At 38.3% G+C, this 16,987-nt stretch overlaps 1 protein-coding gene across 9 annotated transcripts in view; it reads left to right on the top strand.

Moving 5' to 3' along the window:
• Ambra1 (autophagy and beclin 1 regulator 1) overlaps positions 1–16,987 on the top strand; it is a 182,180-nt gene that overhangs the window by 13,628 nt on the left and 151,565 nt on the right. Inside the window, exon 1 of one of the 9 annotated variants that reach the window (XM_015477837.2) lies at positions 13,560–13,579. The exons of the other annotated variants lie outside the window; for them this stretch is intronic. The gene's annotated coding sequence lies outside the window, so the exon portion shown is untranslated. Of the gene's footprint in view, positions 1–13,559; positions 13,580–16,987 lie in introns of those variants that run through there. 9 annotated transcript variants of the gene reach the window in all.

The raw sequence follows: 16,987 nt of genomic DNA, 5'->3' as shown, positions 1-16,987 counted from the left end.
GACCTTGAATTTGAAATCCTCCTGTCTCAGACCCTGAGTTGCTGGGATTACAGTTGTGCGCCACTGCACCCAGCTTTATGTTTGGTTCTATTTTGTTTTCCATTTATTGCTTAGAGTCTGATTAGCTTTATTTTTATTTATTTATTTTTTCTGATTGGCTTTATTAAGATAATATTAAACATTTGGTCTTCAGTCCTATCTAAAAAAAAAATTTTTTTTGGCACTTGGGATTGAACTCAGGGCTGCTTAACCATTGAACAACATTCCCAATATCCCTTTTTAAAAAACTTTTTTAATAATTTTGAGACATGGTAGGGGTTGGGGCCTCAGTTTTAGAGCATTTTCCTAGGACAGGTGAGGCCTGGGTTCGATCCTCAGCATCACACAAAACGAATAAATAAATTAAAGGTTAATTAAAAACAAAATTTTTTGAAACAGGATCTCAGTAAGTTACTTAGAGCTTTGCTAAAATTCTGAAGCTTACCTCAAACTTTTTTTTTTAAATATTTTTTTTAGTTGTCGTTGGACACAATACCTTTATTTTTACTTGTTTTTATTTTTATGTGGTGCTGAGGATTGAACCCAGCACCTCGCATGTGGTAGGCAAGCGCTCTACTGCTGAGCCACAACTCAGCCCTTACCTCAAACTTCTAATCCTCCTGAGTAGGCGGGATTATAGTTGTTCACCACAATGCCTAGCTTCTAAAATTTTATAAAACTTTCCTGTGGAGTGCTAAGCATTTTGTGGATATAAACCCCATTAGTTCTAGTATTTTTAAAAATACCCTTATTTTATTTATTTATTTTTATGTGGTGCTGAAAATCCATCCCAGTGCTTCACACATGCTAGGTAAGCACTCTACCACTGAGCTACAGCCTCACCTCCCTAGTATTTTTTTTTTAAATAGCATATTGAGGTGCTATTAATAATACTTCACACAAAATTAACCATTTTAAAGTGAACCATTCAGGGGCATTTGTTTAATTCTAAATGTTTTACAGTCACTCCCTATTGTTTGAAGACATTTCCATCACTGCAAAGTAAAAACCTTTGAAATAGAGCAGTTTCTCTTTATTGCCCTCTTCCACTAGTCCCTGACAATGACCAGCCTTCATTTTGTCTCTGTGGATTTACCTGTTCTGGATATTTCGTATATGTGAAATCGTAATATTATGATATTTGTGTTTGGAACTTTGACTTAGCATAATGTTTTGGAGGTGTATTTATCCACATTGGAGTATATATTAGTATTTTGTTACTTTTGATGGCTGAATAATATTCCATTTAGTGTATATGTCATAATTTGTTTATCCACATACCTGTTAATGGACATTTGGATTTTTTTCACATCTCTTATAAGTTATGTTGTTCTGAACATGCATGTACATGGACTTATATTCAATTATTTTGGGTATATATTGGAGTGGAACTACAAAGTTCTATGGTAATATATGTTACTGATGTTATTGCTAAGATTCTTCTTAAATTGGAGATCAAAGCTAATATCTGCAGCTTCCATAGAGTGTGTGATTTGAGAATTGTTGGGTGAACTTAGACTGGGACTCAGAATCTCATTTTTTAACTTTTTAAGGAACTAAGTTCTAACATTGGATTTTATTATTTGCATTTTACTGATGGGATAATTGAAGCATTGCATCTGCATGGTTTTAACTTCCTATCATCTTCAGAGTAAGCCAGTGATGGAATTAGGAATTTAAACTCTTATTAATCATGTTCTTTGTTTAAGGTGACCCATATAAAGCCATGTTGCATTTATATGAAGCTGTTTGAAATGGGCTTCCTATATTTTATAATCTCTTGAAGGGGTATTGTTCAGGTGGTGTTAAGCAGATGTTCTTCTACAAAGAACAGGACAAGAGGGAATATATTTTAATTGCAACAGAAGGAATATAGATTGCATGCCTGGGGCTGGGGTTGTGGCTCAGGGTAGAGCGCTCGCCTCACATGTGCAAAGCCCTGGGTTCGATCCTCAGCACCACATAAAAATAAATTAAAAAAAAAAAAAAAAAGAACTTTCTGACTACAAGATACTGGAATGTTACCAAGGGTGATTGTGAAATATCTTCCCTAAAGACTTAGTAACCATCTTTTTGGTATGATGTAGGTGTGAGCTTGTTTAGAAGTGATGGAGATGACAAAGATGACTAAGGTCGCTGGTAGCCCCAGGACATAATTGATGGTTAACCAAAACAACATCCCTGGAATTTTATTTTATATTTATATTTTGGTACTGATGATTGAACCCAGGGGCACTTAATCACTGAACCACATCTCTAGCCCCTCCCTCCTTTTAAATATTTTTTTTTTAGATGTTGATGGACCTTTATTTTATTCATTTATTTATATGTGGTGCTGAGAATGGAACCCAGAGCCTCACACATGTCAGGCAGGTACTGTACCACAGCCACATCCCCAGCCCTAGCCCCCTTTTTAATTTTTATTTTGAGGCAAGTTCTTGCTAAGCTGCTTAGTGCCTCACTAAGTTGCTGTGGCTGGTCTCAGAACTTGTGATCCTCCTGCCTCATCCTCTTGAGTTGTTGAGATTACATGTGTGTGCCACTGGGCCTAGCTCCCTGGCATTTTTTTTTTCTTTTTTTTTTTTTTCTTTTGAGGTACTGGAGATTTAACTCAGGGGCATTCAACCACTGAGCCACATCTCCAGCCTTATTTTGTATTTTATTTAGTAACAGGGTCTCACTGAGTTGCTTAGCACCTTGCTTTTTGAGGGCTGGCTTTGAACTCACAGTCCTCCTGCCTCAGTCTCCTGAGCTTCTGGGATTACAGGTGTGTGCTACTGCACCTGGCTTTTTTTTTTTTTAAGTTTATTTTGGGCTCACACTTTCAGAGGTTCAGTCCACATTTTTTTTTAATATTTATTTTTTAGTTTTCAGTGGACACAACATCTTTATTTTATTTATTTTTTATGTGGTGGTGAGGATCGAACCCAGCGCCCCGCGCATGCCAGGCGAGTGCGCTACCGCTTGAGCCACATCCCCAGCCCAGATTCTTTATATTTTTAATTTTTGTGGAATAGGGATTGAACCCAGGGCTTTGTCCCTGCTAAGCAAGTGCTCTACCCTCAGCCCTCTTTATTTATTTATTTATTTTTAAATATTGAGACAGGCTCTCACTAAATCATCTAGGCTGACCTCAAATTTTGCAATCCTTTTGCCTCATCCTCTCAAGTATCTGGGATTACAGGTGTTGCTGCATCCTGTCCAGTAATGGATTCTTTATGACTAGTTTAGACAAATGCCAGTTTAAAATTGCTTAGGTGAAGGTGCAAATAATATAGATGTGTTTTTGATTTGTGCTCTTTAGTGAAAGAAAGGCCCAGACGATAGGCAAATGAACATTAGTTTCTGTTATAGAACGTGAACATAAAAATACTTTTTAAATACAGAATTAAATCGCCTGTTTAAATACTCAGTTCAGGAAATGCCAGTGTTAGGGTACTCAGAACAACATAACTTATCTACCTCACACTTAATACCTATAGTAAGGTATTTCATAGAACAACTCTTGTCTGTTATCAAAATCATGCTTTGGGGTCTGTGGGTGGGTGACCTGGGAGGGTGCTATGGTCTGAATGTTTACGTTGTTGGGTCAGCATTCATGTTGATATCCTGGCCCAGAAGGTGGTGGTATTAGGACGTGTGGCCTTTGGGAGGTTATTAGGTCATGGGATGGAGCATTGAACCCAGGGTGACTTATCACTGTGCTGCATCCCCAGCCCTTTTTGTTTTTTGTTTTGAGACAGTGTCTTGCTAAATTACGTAGGGCCTGAAGTTGCTGAGGCTGGTTTTGAACTTGTTATCCTCTTGTCTCAGTCTTCTGAGTCACTATGATTACAAGTGTGGGCTCCCATGCCTAGCATCCCCAGCCCTTTTAAAAAAATGTTCTTATTTTTAATTTTGAGGTGGTCTTGCTAAGTTGCCCAGACTGGCCTTTAACTTGTTATTTTCCTGCCCCAATCTCTGGAGTAGGTGAGATTACAGTTCTACCATGGTGGGGAATAATTTTTGAATACTTACTATGTATAAGATTTTATTCTCCATGTACTGACACAAGCTTACCAAGTAAATAGTGATATCTGTATTGTAAAGGATAAGAAAAAGTGAAATATTCTTTATTGTCAAAAATTAGACTACAACTAGAGAATGGCAGAATAGAGATGGAGAAAGCACAGTCTTCTGTTTGACCCAGTGTTTCTGCAAATTATTCCTTCGAGGTACCCAAGAAGGTTAAGGAAATGGCTATGAGAGTTAAGGAAAAGCTTTGGATCTCCCACTCTGTTTAAAATTTTGAGTATCTCATCTTTGACCTGTTTTATATTTTAGCGTTTTTTTACATAATATTTTATTTGGAAAAAGAATTTTGCTTCTGTTTTTAAAAGGAAACATGGACAACCATTAATCTAGGGAATCATAAAATAAACAATATGAACATTGAAAAGCTGTCTAAATTATGTAACTACCAGGCTAAATTACAATTTAGAGTTTGAAAAGATGGCCAGATTGAGTCAAAGTTTGAAGTGACATGATTTCACGGCCATACTATTCAGTGCTGTTCTTAGGAAATTTGGTATTATGGGAATAGATTGAATTCCAGCCTAGCCCTGGGGTGGCTGTGTGATCTGGGAATACTTGTCTAAACTTGGAGGCCAAAAATAAATGTATAATGGGGATATACCCACCTTTAAAATTTTTTTTTCCCCCTTGGTATTGGGGATTGAACCCAGGGGCCCTGTTCCCACTGAACTACATCCTCCACCCCATTTCTTTTTTCTTTTGAAGCACTGTCTTGCTAAGTTTCCCAAGGTGATATTGAACTTGTGATTCTTCTACCTCAGCTTCCTGAGCTGTTGGGATTACTGTGTCTGGTGATAAACCCACCTTTCAGGAATGGTTGTAAGGGTCAGAAATAACAGGTTCCTGGTTCAGAGTAATCACCTCCAGTACCAGCTATTGGTAAAATGTTGATAATGTTATTGCTGGCAATTTTTAAAGGTATATCAACAATTCCCTTTCAAATGCCTAAAAGCTTCTACCATACGTACCAAGAGTAGAAAGTCCTTGCTGAGCATGGTGGTGTGTGCCTGTAATCCTGGTTTCTTGGTGGGAGGCTGAGAGGCAGGAGGATTGCAAGTTTAAGACCAGCCTAGGGAGACCCTGTCTCAGCATTAAAAAAAAAAAAAGGCCGAGTCAGGGGCTGAGGTTGTGGCTCAGCTATAGAGCGCTCGCCTAGCATGTTCAGGGCTCTGGGTTGGATCCTCAGCACCACATAAAAATAAATAAATAAAATAGAGGTATTGTGTACCAAAACAAACAAACAAACAAAAAAACAATTAAAAAAAAGGGGGCAAGTCAAAGATAGAGTACTTTTCTAGCATGTGCAAGTCCCTGGGTTCGGTCCCCAGTATATCAACAACAAAATGCAGTTCTTTACCTACTATATATACCTTATGGGTGGTGCCTAATGTGTTTTTTTTTTTTTTTTTTAATATTTATTTATTTATTTATTTTAGTTTTAGGCGGACACAACATCTTTGTTTGTATGTGGTGCTGAGGATCGAACCCGGGCCGCACGCACGCCAGGCGAGCGCTCTACCACTTGAGCCACATCCCCAGCCCCTGTGTTTGTTTTTTGATAGTTAATTTTTTTTTTTTATACTGGAGATTGAACTCAGGGATATTCAACCACTGAGCTACATCCCCAGCCCTATTTTGTATTTTATTTAGAGATAGGGTCTCACTGAGTTGCTTAGCGCCTCGTTTTTGCTGAGGCTGGTTTTGAACTCTTGTCTCAGCCTCCTGAGCCACAAGCATGCGCCACCATGCCCAGATTGATAGTTAACTTTTTATTTATTTGAGACAGAATCTTGCTAAATTGATCAGCTTGTTCTGTGATCCAACCTGTGATCCTCCTGCTTCAGGATCTCAACTAGTTGAGTTCTTAAGTGTATGCCACTGGGTCTCTTCATTTAAAATTTTTTTGGTACTGGTGATTGAACCCAGGGGAGCTCTACCACTGGCTCTACCACTGAGATACATTGCCGGTTCTCTTAAATTTCTTTTCTTTCTTTTTTTTTTAAAGTTTTTGTTGAACACATACCTTTAATTTATTTTTATGCGGTGCTGAGGATTGAACCCAGCACCTTGCACATGCTAGGCTAGCTCTCTACTGCTGAACCACAACCCCAGCCCCTTAAATTTCTTTTATTTTGAAACAGGGTTGTGCTGAGTTGCTGAGGGTCTTGCTAAATTGCTAAGGCTTGCCTTCTGAATAGCTGGGGTTACAGGGGTGTTGTACTGTATCCAGCTTCAGATTATCTTTAAATTGCTATTTTTATTTTTGTTTTTTCAAATACTGGGAACCCAGGGGTGCTTTGTGACTCAGCTACTTCCCCAGCCCTTTTCAGTTTTTTATTTTGAGACAGGGTATGCTAAACTCACAGAGGCTGGCCTCAAACTTCCTGTCCTCCTGACTGAATCTCTTGATTTGGGACTACAGACTTGAGCCACCATAGAGGGAATGAATTTTTTTTTTTCCCCCCATGGATGCAGCTTTTATTGATGAATGAGAAAACTTGAATTTCATTTTTTATTGGACTTAAAAGAAGAAGCAGCCCTGGAAAGGACCTGTTTTTCTTTTTTCTTTTGTCTCAGAGCTGTCCTTAGTTAGTCTTGTAATTATTAGGCAAGTGATTTCAAGATTTTGTGTTTAAATGATGTCTAAGTCACATTTAATTCTAGCATATTCATGATATAACCAAAAAAGTTAAAGAATTTTCGTTGCCAGAGTTTCAAAAAATTACAGCATTGTTTTTGGGGAAGGGAGTTTATGCTGACTTGACTGGTAGGCCTATGTGCATACTTATTGAGTATGTCTAGAGCAGTGTTTTGTGTAAAAGGATCTTGGGAACCTCATGCCCTGGAATCAAGAGGGGAAATTTGTTATTTATAAACTTAAACTATCAGCAGAATTGAAACTAGAATAATTGTAAGGAAACTAATGTGAGAGATTTGCTTTTGGGAGGATAGATTGATTTTTTTTTTAATATTTATTTTTTAGTTGTAGTTGGACACAATATCTTTGTTTATTTTTATGTGGTGTTGGGGATCAAACCCAGGGCCTCGCCTGTGCTATGTGAGTGCTCTACTACTGAGCCACAACCCTAGCCCGATAGATTGATTTTTAACTATAATATTGTACTTCCATAAGGGTAACACTACCTGTAATCTCAGAGATGCCAAAGGCTACAGCAGGAGAATCCCAAGTTTGAGGTAAGCCTCCACAAGTTAGTGAGATCCTGTCTCAAAATAAAAAAAATCTGGGGTAAAGTGCCCTCTTAGGATTTTTTTTTTTTTTTTTTTTGGCAAGGGCCCTGCATATGTTACGAAAGCGCTCTACCATGAAACTGCTACATCTCCAGCCCCCGCTTGTAATTTAATGCTGAAATCATTTAAGATTAATTCCTTTGTGGTTCTACAGGCTAGTTCTATGGCATAGAGTGGGGAAAGGCTCCTTCAGGAGACTTTCCATTTTTGCAGATCTCTTTACAGTGCTACTTCCATGTTGCACACACTGTCTTTTTCTGACTGACTCAGCTGTCCTACATCAGCTTGGTAAACATTTGCTAGGTTTGCTCCAGCCTGAAGAATCCTGTACTAGCCTCTTGTCTGGTGCTTAGAAAAGGTTAAAAAAATTTTTTTGAAGCTATGATTTAGTTATAATTAGTGAAAAAGGAGCTGAGCACAGGGGCACACACATGTGATCCCAGTGGCTCTGGAGGCTGAGGCAGGAGGATCAAAAGTTCCAGGCCACCCTTAGCAACATAAGTCTCTGTGTCAAAATAAATAATAAAAAGGGCTGAGGATGTAGCTCAGTGTTAAAGCCCTCCTGGGCTCAATTCCCAGTACCAATAAAGGAAGAAAAAATAAATAAAAAAAGTAGGCAACAGGGTAATATGTGTTTATTGTGATTCTATTTTGAGGTTTTGTTTGTTTGTTTTGGGAGATGGAATCCAGGGGTGCTTTATCACTGAGCTATATCCCCAGCCATTGATAATTTTTTGAGACAGGGTCTAAGTTGTTGAAGCTGGTCTGGAATTTGCAATCCTCCTGCCTAAATCTCTGAGTCACCGGGATTATGGGGATGCACCAGCATTGTATCTAAGTTTTTGTGTGAACATTAGTTTTCATTTTTCTGAGATGAATCTTCTGAGTGCAATTGTTGGGTCATGTGGAAGGTGTTACTTTTTCCAATTAAAATAATTAAATTAAAGGCAAAAAATAGTTCCTTTTTGGAGTGTTCATTCTCTATATTCTTGGTGCACTTAACTTATTTACCTTGATTTCTATGTTTTTCATTAGCATCAAAATAATAATGTCACTGGAACCAAATGTCCTGGTTGTCTACTGCTCCAGTATGAGTACCAGTATTTGGGAGAGGAATGTTGGTAGGAAGGAATCAGGTTTATTTATGGCCAGGTCAAAAGTAGGTAAAGGGGGGGCTGGGGCTGGGGCTCAGGCTCAGCGGTAGAGCGCTTACCTGGCATGCATGAGGCACTGGGTTCGATTCTCAGTACCACATTAAAAAAATAAAATAAAATTTATTGTGTCCACCTACAACTAAAACAAATATTAAAAAAATAATAAAGGGTCTAACTCTCAAAGCTCTGTCCTTTTAGATCAAGGGATGGGAGGGTTTTTGTGGGGTGGGAATGTGGCCTTGAGGCTGCAGTCTGAGTGGGGCCTTTGTCAGCCAGCAAGTGTATCTCCTCTAGAACATCACAGAGCATTTTGAGTTCCTTTGGCTAGTTACTAAGGGAGGGTGTTAAAAAGGACTTTTGGGTTCTCTGAACCTGGGTTCAATCCCAGGGGCTTCCACATGCTCAGCAAGCAATCTACTGCTAAACTTTTTTTAAATTTCATCTTGAGACAGGATGTTTCAATTCAGATATGTCAGAGAGACTTTTTCTGCTCACCCTAGGTTGATTTTTTTTTTGTATTTTCTTTTTCCTTCCTAGCATGTATAAATATTTGAAAGTATTGTTAATATTTATTGTTATATAGCAATATAGCAATATTTATTATAATTTATTGTTATAGATCAATAAGCTTCTGAGGGCAGGAATTTTGTTATTCCCTCAGTGCCCAGAACAATTTGAGTTCATAATATGTATTCAGTAAACATCCATTCGCTGGCTGTCATTACTCTTGTGTTTTGTATAGTTCCCCTCCTGAGTTTTTTTTTTTTTAAATAAATAATAAATGTGTGTGTGTGTGTGTGTGTATATATGTATATATATATATATATATATATATATATTCGTACACACACATATATACGTACATATATGAATGTAGTTGTTAGTGAACCTTTTTTTTTATATTTATTTTTTAGTTTTAGGTGGACACAATATCTTTATTTTACTTTTTTGTGGTGCTGAGGATCCAACACAGTGCCCCATACATGACAGGCGAGTGCGCTACCACTTGAGCCACATCCCCAGCCCGAACCTTTATTTTTTAAATTTATTTATATGTGGTGCTGAGGATAGAACTCAGTGCCTCACACATGTCAGGCAAGTGCTCTATCACTGAGCCACAACCCCAGCCCCTGAGTGTTTTTATTATTTTTTATTTTTTTTAGTATTCTTATGTGGAAAGTTGGGGAAATGGAATCTAGGTTCTTAAATTCAGTGTTTTATTTTGACTGGCTGAGAAATGTGATTGGCAGAGTAGAGGGGCATGTGAACCTTTTAGCATAATTCTGCATTTAAAAATTTGACTTCTCCTTTTCCTGAATCCTTGAGGGAAATTTTTCCTTTCCCTGTTATAGTCAGCCAAGATCCTGACCTGGGCTGACTCTTAGGACTGGAGACACTGAACACTGGAGCTCTGAGACGATCTGAAGGCAAAACTGTATTCAAATCCTGCCTTGATTACTGACTCATCCAGTGAACCTAGGTGGATTTCTTAACCTCTTCTAAACTTTGTTTTTCTTATTTGGCCAGTGAGTAATCCCATCTGTCCTGAAGTTTGTGAGCTGCCTAGTCTAGGTTTATGTTGTCAAGTTTTTTGTTGTTGTTTTTTAGTTGGTGCTGAGGATCTAACCCAGGGGAGCTTTAGCATTGTATCCCCAGCCCTTTTTATTTTATTTATGTATTTATTTTTGGTACCAGGAATTAAACCCAGGGGAACTTAACTACTGAACCACATTCCTACCCCTTTCCATTTTTAATTTTTTTTTTTGGGGGGGAGGTGCCAGGGATTGAACTCAGGGGCATGTGACCATTGAGTCACATCCCCATCCCTATTTTGTGTTTCATTTAGAGACAGGGTCTCACTGAGTTGCTTACTGCCTTGTCGTTGCTGAAGCTGGTTTGGAACTTAGGATCCTCATTCCTCAGCCACTGGGATTATAGGCATGCGCCACCAGGTCCTGCTCATTTTGAATTTTGAGACAGGGTCCCACTAAATTGATTTTGGCCTTGCTAAATTGCTGAAGCTGGTCTTGAATTTATGATCCTCCTGCCTCAGACTCCTGAGTCCCTGAGATTACTGGTGTGTGCTACCACACCTGGCTCTTTTATTTTTTTGAGACAGAGTCTGGCCAAGTTGCTGAGGCTAGCCTTGAACTTGTGATCCTCCTGACTCAGCCTCTGGAGTCAGTGGGATTACAGGCTTGCTGGTGTCAAGCTTTTTATAATATTGTTGCTGTAGCTCCAGGGATTTCTAAGAAGAACTGGGGGCAATGTGGTGCTCCAGGGAAGAGATACTCTTTGCCAAAAATTATGCAGAAGACAGAAAGGTATGATCCTTCATGATTTAAAATTAGCTCTACTTCAGCCTCCTAATATTGTTGGTAGATGAGAATATGTTGTTGCCAAAGTCATTAGGCCTGTTTGTCTGAGGCAGCTGGTTTCAGTCCCCATTTCTGGGGTTAAGCTGTTTATATCGCTGTGAAATACTTCCATCAAAAGCTACTATTTTTTCTTTGCTTGCAAATAGAAAAATCTCTTGCTATTTTTGATTTCTTAAGGATAGACTTCCTGGTCTTATTGATTCTTTATAGATAGCTCCAGGCCAAAAAGTTTGCTTTAATTTCTTCTTGGTTCACTGACTTCCTCTTTGTTCTTCCTTGAGTTTTTAGGAGATTTGTGTTTTCATTGCACTGTTTTCCCCAGAATAATTTCCAGATAAAACTTCATTTCTTTTTTCTTTTTCATTCTGAGGTAAGTGGGAGTAAAGAAAATCGTCAGTCTCAAGTTTGGGTCTTATGGTTTTCTATTTAGAGTTTTGATCACGCTTTGTTTTGAGCATAAGCTTTTCTGTGTTTCAGGCATTAGGTGGCATCACTGTGAGTTACTTTAGGAAGCTCTAGTAAGCAGTCTAGCTGAAATCCTGGTGCTTCATCCCCCACCCCCAGCTTTATTCTAATAACAGCAATTAGAATTATTATGTATCTACAAAGTGTTTTATGAAGTTGTTAGCCTATTTGTGATATTCCTACAGATGTCTGCCTTATAATGAGTTTGTATATAAAAATCACTGGGGGAGAAGGTGAATTTGAGAACAGAAATAGGTTACGTTGCTTGTTTATCATTTTGGTGTGTTTAGGTTGGCAACTTCTCTACCAGGTAATTGGTTCAGCATTACCTGTTAGTGTGAGTTTTTGGATGCAGAACAGTTACATTGGAGTGTTTGTAATTCTGAACATAAATGTTGTTACTTGAGATCCAGGTTCTATTAACTATTTATAATGGGGCACGGGGCTTTAGTTTCTTTCTTTTCTTTTTGTGTTGAAAATTGAGCCCAGGGGTGCTTTACCACTGAGCAACATCCCTAGTCCTTTTAAAATTCTTTAAAAATTTTTGTTGTTGTTGTTGTTTTGTTTTTGTGGTGCTGGATATTGAACCCAAGGCCTTGTGCATAGGAGGCAAGCACTCTACCCACTGAGCTATATCCCCAGCCCCCTTTAAATTTTTTTTTTTTATTTTGAGGTGCTGGGGCTCAGTGGTAGAGCACTCGCATAGCATGGGTGAGGTACTGGGTTTGCTCCTCAGCATCACATTAAATAAATAAATAAACAAATAAGTAAATAAAGTTATAACAAATATATCTAAAAAACATCCAGTCCACTTAAATTTTTTTTTTTTTTTTAAATTTTGAGTTAGGATTTTACTAAGTTGCAGAGGATGGCCTTGAACATGGCATCTTTTTGCCTCAGCCTCCTGAGTTGCTGGGATTATAAGAGTTGCCACCATGCCAGGCAGCTTTGACTGGAGGGGTGGGGGGGTGAAGCACCAGGTTTTCAGCTAGATTGGTTACTAGAGCTTCCTAAAGTAACTCACAATGATGCCGCCTAATGCATGAAACACAGAAAAGCTTATGCTCAAAACAAAGTGTGATTAAAACTGGAAACCATAAGAAAAATAGAAAACCATAAGACCCAAACTTGAGACTTTCTTAAGAACTTCATATTCACAAGTGGGGATGCACACTTCTAATAATCCCAGTGACTTGGGAGGGTGGGGTGGGAGGATTGCAAGTTCAAAACCAGCCTCAGCAATGGCTAGGTGCTAAGCAATTCATTGAGACCACTGAGATGTGGCTCAGTGGTCGTGTGCCCCTGAGTTCAATCCCTGGTACCCCCCCCCCAATAAAAATCAACCATCAAGGCTTCTTACCTCTTAATCTTATCTTTACCCATTAAATCACATTGGTGTTGTATTGACCTACCCCCCCCTACTTTGCCCACTGCAGGATCAACTTTTTCAGGGAATAAATTAGGATGAAATTTTTATATCTAGCATTCTCAGGTTTGAAATTTTTTAAAAAATATTTATTTTTTTGTTATAGTTGGACGCAATACCTTTATTTATTTATTTTTTATGTGGTGCTGAGGATTGAACCCAGGGGCCTCGCATGTGCTAGACGAGCGCTCTACCACTGAGCCACAACCCCAGCCTTCAAGTTTATATCAAACATTCTCAAGTTTGTGTTCTCAGACTATCTATTGCCTCTCTTTTCTAAATATACTGTGTTTCAAATACAAGGATATTAAAAGTGTTGCTGCCATCTCTTTTTCTCTTTTTGTACCCGAGATTTGAACTTAGAGGCAGTTAACCACTGATCCACATCCCTAGCCTTTTTTTATTTTTTGAGATAGGGTCTTGCTATGTTGCTTAGGGCCTCACCAAGTTGCTGAGTCTGGCCTTGAACTTGCAACCCTCTTGCCTCAGCCTTCTGAGTTACTAAGGTTACTTGAGTGCACCAAAGTACCTGTCCATCTTTGAGGTCTGTATGTGTATGTGTGTGTGTGAGTGTTAAATATATATATTTAATGTTTCCTTCCCATGGTAATGGGAGTTGATGGATTTATTCTTTTATACTCTGTTGCCTGGCTCTCATGTGATTAATGACAAATCTAACAGGTGTATAATGATGGTAGAGAATAAGTTGGTAATGGTACAGATTTTTCTCTTTTTTAAAGGTATTTGGTAGAAACTGAATTTATGACAATTTGATCAGCCAATCTTATTATCAGGTCCGTATGTATGACTATACTTACTATACTGTCTCTAATTTAGAAATTATGAATAAGAAAAATAAAATAAACACTACTTTTAACTTCTCCATCTAGAGTTAACCACGCGTGTTGGCATATACTAAAATATGCTTTAGTGGTCTATACATTAGTAGAAAAACAGTTTGTGTAATAGTTGGAGTTTTTCTGTTTCTGGGTGTGTTTGTCTTCAGAATGTGTTACTTGTTTACAGTTCTGATTTGTGATGCGTGGCCCAAAATTCTGTGTCCTTTTGTAAGTTCTGTCTATTCTTAAGAGTCAGGCCAAGGCTGTGTGAAGATGCATTATGGTTGGTGGTACTTGGATTTTGGACTTGGGGTTCTGTACAGTGTCATTTGAAGTATCCTGCAGTGCCCTATTGGAAGATTTTAATAATAAAAACAAACACTCTTGTAATCTCAGTGATTTAGGAGCCTGAGTCAGGAGGATTGCAATTTTATATTTAGTATGTTAAAAAAAATTTTTCCCCCCAGTTCTAGGGATTGAACCCAGGGCCTTGTACATGATAATCACACATTACCATTGATCTCCACCACTCTGCTCCAGTTTTTTTTTTTTTTTAAGAATTAAATCCTTGTCTAATTTCTGTGTGTTATAGAATATTTGTTAGTATGTAGCTGATTTTATCCTTAGACTTTGCCTTCGTAGACATGTTGAAGTAGAGGAGAGATGCAGTTACTCAAATAAATGAGAGCATTGGACTCCATTTTAACAAAACCTTGTAGGTCTTATAGTTTACTGAATTACTGTTCCCAGAGGTTTTTCAAAGGAAAGTTTAGGATCTGAATTATTAGTTTGCAAATACAGCCCTAAGTTGTTTGTTTTGATGTTTTTGTTCTTGCTGCTGGGCTCTAATCTAGAGTTTCTCTGTGTGCTAAGCATATACTCTACTATTGAGCTATACCTCAGCCTTGGTTCTGGTTTTTAGTTTACCTACGTAGCGGTATCCCAAATCACATTTAATTACTGTTGCCAGACAAAGGTATTTTATTCCCCCCACTCCACCCCATACTTTTTACTTTGTTTGTAATGTTTCTTAAAAATCTGCTACTTCTGCTGGTGGTTTATGCCTGTAATCCCAGCAGCTCGGGAGGCTGAGGCAGGAGAATCGGGAGTTCAAATCCAGTCTTAGCAATTTAGGAAGGGCCTAAGCAACTCAGTGAGACCCTGTCTCTAAATAAAATTCAATATAGGGCTGGGGATGTGGCTCAGTGGTCCTGAGTACCCTTGAGCTCAATACCCAGTAACACCCGCCCTCCACCCCCCCAAAAATCTGCTACTTCTCTGGCTCAGTGGTACACACCTATAATCCCTGTGACTCAGGAGACTGAGGCAGAAGGACCTCAAGTTTGAGGCCATCTTTGGCAATTTAGTGAGATCCTGTCTCAAAATTAAAAGGAATGAGAATGCAGATAAGTGGCCCTTGGGTTCAATCCTTAGTACCAGAGGAAAAACAAAATCTGCTACTTTGGGGGAACTTGTGTCATTCTGGACTCTGGTTTTAGTTGCTACTATTTGGTGAGGGAATCCTTAATGAACCCTGAAGAGGATTCAGTTATAATGACAACAGTAGCAGTAATGATGTTAACACTTCTATATCTCTGATCTTTTTGGAGCCTTACCACAAGTCTGTGAAATAGATATTGCAATTCTGGTTTTAGAGAGGAGGAAACTAAGTATCAAAGAGGTTAAGTAGGGGCTGGGGCTGTAGCTCAATGGTAGAGTGCTTCCCTCATACCTGTGAGGCACTGGGTTCAATCCTCAGAACCACATAAAAATGAATACATAAAGAGATATTGTGTCCATTTACAACTAAAAAAAAAAAAAAAAAAGGAAGGAGAAAAAAAATAGGTTAAGTAACTTATCCAAAGTCATATAGCTAGAGGGTGGAGTAATAAGCCAGCAAATGATCAAATTGCAAGGGGAACCTGAATAAACTTAGTTTCCACTGTGTTGTAGCATACTCTAGGTGATTTTTATGACTCGTGAATAAATAATAAGTATGTCTTATAATTAAGCAGAAAAAAATTTGTCAGGGTCCGTTCATGTTATTGGGTGGTGGTGTGTGTTTGGAAATGGGGCAGAAACTTGGCATTTATCTTTTGTAGATATTCCAGTCATCCTTTTGCTTCTATGTGCATAATGCCTTTAGTGATTGAAAATTGATTTGGGGACTCTAGTGGCATCACAGACTATTCTTGGCACCCTTTGTCTAAGTCTACTTTTACTTTAAGGGACAGATTGGGAAACTTCTTTCTTCCTTTCAAAAAAGAGAAATGAAAAACACCCTTGACTGGCATTTCTTCCTGAGCCACAGGCCTTTCTGACTTCAGTTTGATTTAGCTCCTTTTGTTTTATAGGGAATGCAGTAAAATCTCTTCTCAGGTAACTATTAAGAGCATATCAGAGAAGTTCCTTTCCTTTTTAAAAGCAAAAGCAAATAGCTGTCTTCATTAAAAAAAAAAAATGCAATTGTTTTAGTCCCTCTCAGTTCTAATTAGGCAGAATTTCTCTCCTTTGAACTTTTGGTGTGTTTAGGTCCCTGGAAATTGGTAAGACATGCTCTTTGATAATCCTGAACTTTAGTTTTTTAGTTGTCTCGATATTGATATTTATAGCTGCTCTTTCCTCTTCCTTCTGATTCCTTTAGGAACTTAAGGTTACATCACAGTTTCTGAATCATGAATGCTCATGACCTATATTTTCTTCTTCCTTTTGAGTTTCAGGAGGTCAGAAGGTCAGGTTTTTTTTTTTTTTAATTGGACTGCTACTGTTTTCACCATTCACTGTAAAATTATAAATGGCTTAGATGTATTTCTTGAAAGTACTTTTATATTGCACTATTAGAATAAAGAATCTTCAAAGTGTGTCTTCTGAATGTCTCTATATTAGGTAAAAAAAAAAAAAAAAGTTACAGACTCAGTGGACCATTAAGGTGGCACCTGTCTGGTTAGTAATTATTCACTTATGTAGCAGTTTGATCAAAGGGCAGCTTGGGTCAGGTTTACATGTAGAATTTTTGTCCTAATTTGTGAGTTGTCAGGGTCACCAAGATTATTTCCTTTGATAATTTATTCTTAACCTATATAGGAGGTTAGCCTGCAGCTCTTTGATTTTTTTATTATGTGCATATTTATATTATTTAGTAATGATTGATGAAGGGCTAGAGGTGTGGCTCAGTGGTAGAGTGCGTGCTTAGCATAGGAGAGGGCCTGGGTTTAATCCCTAGCACAAAACAAAGAATGATGGGGGGATATCCTGAGGATAGAGTCTAAAGTTTGTTCCCTTGGCACTTTCTAGGGAGCTGTGTGCTGTAGTGGGCTAGGAACTTTGGAGTCTTCTTACTGTGGAATATGACTACTACTATTA

The sequence above is a fragment of the Marmota marmota genome, unplaced genomic scaffold (assembly GCF_001458135.2).
Source record: "Marmota marmota marmota unplaced genomic scaffold, marMar, whole genome shotgun sequence".
Lineage (NCBI taxonomy): Eukaryota > Metazoa > Chordata > Mammalia > Rodentia > Sciuridae > Marmota > Marmota marmota.
Note: the sequence above shows the minus strand (reverse complement) of the source record. Positions and strands in the feature narration are given on the sequence as shown.